The sequence below is a fragment of the Wolffia australiana genome, chromosome 3 (genome assembly GCF_029677425.1).
Source record: "Wolffia australiana isolate 7733 chromosome 3, ASM2967742v1".
NCBI classification, from domain to species: domain Eukaryota; kingdom Viridiplantae; phylum Streptophyta; class Magnoliopsida; order Alismatales; family Araceae; genus Wolffia; species Wolffia australiana.
Window position 1 is genome coordinate 21,773,492 of NC_135837.1, and position 3,196 is coordinate 21,776,687.

At 36.2% G+C, this 3,196-nt stretch overlaps 1 non-coding gene across 1 annotated transcript; it reads right to left on the bottom strand.

Moving 5' to 3' along the window:
* Window positions 1–2,573: 2,573 nt before the first annotated feature.
* LOC144701575 (small nucleolar RNA R71) lies at window positions 2,574–2,682 on the bottom strand. The gene has a single exon (XR_013581059.1). It is a non-coding gene; the product is annotated as a small nucleolar RNA R71 (small nucleolar RNA).
* Window positions 2,683–3,196: the final 514 nt, after the last annotated feature.

A 3,196-nucleotide genomic window follows, 5' to 3' on the forward strand; every position in this document is an offset into this window, starting at 1 on the left:
CCACTTGACTCCTTAGAGTATAGTGGATTTCTCACATCTTCTTGGAGTTTTATTTGAAAAATGGACATAGGTAAATACAATGGTGGATTTGGGATACAAATGGGAGGAAAGGATAAAACTAATCAATCTATCAATATAATAGATAATAGGAAGATGCCCAATATAAGAGGCCCATTCTAGAAGCCCATTCAAACCTATTTGAAGACCATGTAAACTTAAGACAAAAATTGTGGAACTAACCCACAATTTAAATTTTAAAGGCCTGTTTTCAAATCTGGAAAGGTTAGAACGTGGGTCCAGGCTGGAAATAAATAAATCATAATCCTCCAAACCCTTCGAATTAAATCCAACGGCTGGGAGAGTTAGGTGATGACTCCAAAATGATAGTAATAACTGTGTGCATTTCTAGCTAATTTATCTACTTTATCTTTATCTGCATATATGTTCAACATTTATGTTAAGTTGTGAAAAATCATGAATAAAATCACCTTTTTCTAATTTTGAGTTAATTATTGTCATTTATGGAACTAACCCCACTTAACTCAATGAGTTAAATGGAATGAATCTCACTCTCTTCTTAGTTTATGTGGAAGATGCAGGAATTAGGTAAAATTTTAATGACTAAAGGGGATAATTAAATGAATTAGAAGCTATTTGACCCAAAGGAGCAGCCCTAGCCATGACCCTGGGCCAAGAAAGGAGGCCCAAATCAAGACCAATGACTCTAGTCTAAAGGCCCACTAAAGAAGCTCTATTAAGCCCACTATGAGAGGCATCTTGGGCCAAAGAAAGGAGGGCAAAGGGAACGTCCAGTCATGAATATTATGAGCATTTATGATGCTTGGATGCTGATTGGAGGACACCCTTGGACATGGATCCAAGCCAGAGAAGAAGATCCAACCATTCAATCCATAAATCATCCAAGGGTGGAAACTTAAATATACCACCTTTAATCCTAATTAAGGAAATAATTCATGAACATCCCTGGGGTATATTCAAATGTCTCAATGCTGATTGGAGGACCATAATGGACATGGATCATGACCCAAAAAAGAAGATCTGGCCATCCAATGTATTAAAAATCCAATGACTCTCATTTGCTCTCTCTCCCTGTATAAACCCCTTCACCCCATTGTAATATTCATCTTGTGATTCAATCCAAAGTAATGTTTGGTGGCCTAAGTTCAATTGAGTGCGACGCTGAGCAGGAAGCATCCAGGGGTGAAGAAGCTGGTAGAAAAGAGAAGAAGTCCCTTAGACCTTAGAGGGTGTGACAAAGAGGTTACCTTATTATTTCTTATTTTCACTCTTACCTGTTTTTTTTGTTTTTTTTTAGTCTTGAGCATCTAGCCAACATCCGGACCATTCCAACGCATCTGACCATGCTCAAAAATTCATTCTAGAACTCATTCTAGAGCGAATTTAGTGCATGCCCATTTTCTCTCTGCTCCGTTGCGCCAGCTACCCCATTTAACACCCAGACTTGGCCAAATTTTGACTAAGGAGTGCCGTCCACCCACCACACTCGTACGCTGCCTGTGGGTGCCATCACACCTCCACCACTCAGCGCGGCCACGCCACCGCCACGCCCCTGCCGGAGGTTATTTCTTTCATTTTCTATTTTATTTTGGCTTTAAAATATCCCTAAAAAATCTCCAAAAATCCCAAAAATCTATTTTCTGCCTACTAATATTTTTATGAATATTAGTTATTTATCTTAAATTTCTTTGTTTAATATTTTTATTTAATTAGTTATTTATCTTCATAGGTAGTAAACCCACTTCTAAAATTCATAAAAAATTATAAATAAAGAGCAAATTCATTAGAATAAACCCTTTCTCCCTGTGGATCGACCCTTACTCTTCCTAGACTAGTAAGGTTATCATAAATTTTATTGTTTTAATTTAGATAACCAACGACACTATTTAGTGACGTTAAATCATCACTAATTACCACTAAAATCTGAGTTTGCCAGGGAGCATGGTGACTTTGCTTAGTGAATTTGTATTTTTATTTCTTTTGCTAAAGTTGAGTGCATATAACCTTAATAAACGGTACTTCTAACTTCTTCTTTGGAGATTGATGGTGTTAACAAGGTCTAAGGCTGGGACTAGTGCTGAGGAAGATCTAGACACTCAAGATCCTGCTCTTCTAGCAACACAGCTCAAGATAAAGAAGAAGTCGATAAGGCAGAAGATGGTCTGCCACAACAAAGGAGGAGAAGGGTGATGCTGGACAGATCTACTCCTTCAGAAAATCTAAGACAAACTGTCATCAACACCAATGTAGGTGAGGGAGTTATGTTTAGGTATGACAATATCCTACTTAACTCTCTCCCTGAATTTATTGGTCATTCTTCTCAAAACCCCTTAGAATTTTTTATGATTTTCACATTTGATGTTCCTCTCAAAATATTCTTGGTTTAACTACTGAAGCATTAAAAATGAAATATTTTTCACTTACTTTGAAAGATAAGGCTTTTGCATGGTACATAAATTTAGGCATAACATTTAATTCGTGGGAAGAAATGCAGAATAAATTTCTCCATAAATTTTATCCCCTTTCCAAAACTAATTTTTATAGAAAAGAAATTCATAAATTTAATCCTCATGATCATGAAGCATTTAGTGAAGCATGTGAAAGGTTCAATAAATTAATCCGAAAATGCCCTCACCACAGAATAGAAAACTGTCAACTAGCTGAAATTTTTTGTGAATCACTTCCTGATATTTTTAAAAGAAAAGTGAATCAAATAGCTTGTGGCTCATTCTATATGGCTTATAAGGATGAAGTTTTTGATATTTTATAAAGGTTGGCTGAAACTAACCTGCAGGAAGATCAGCTTACTTATCCCTGCAGGAAGTAGGGTATTGTCATATGATCAGTTGACTTATCCCTGCATGACGATCAGCTTCCTTTGAAGTTAAGCGCCAACCCAAAACGAGGGGGAATGCTGCAAGTAATTCCTGCATCTTCCACATAAACTAAGAAGAGAGTGAGATTCATTCCACTTAACTCATTGTGTTAAGTGGGGTTAGTTCCACAAATGACGATAACTAACTCAAAATTAGAAAAAGGTGATTTTTTTCATGATTTTTCACAACTTAACATAAATGTTGAACATATATGCAGATAAAGATAAAGTAGATAAATTAGCTAGAAATGCACATAATTATTACTATCATTTTGGAGTCAT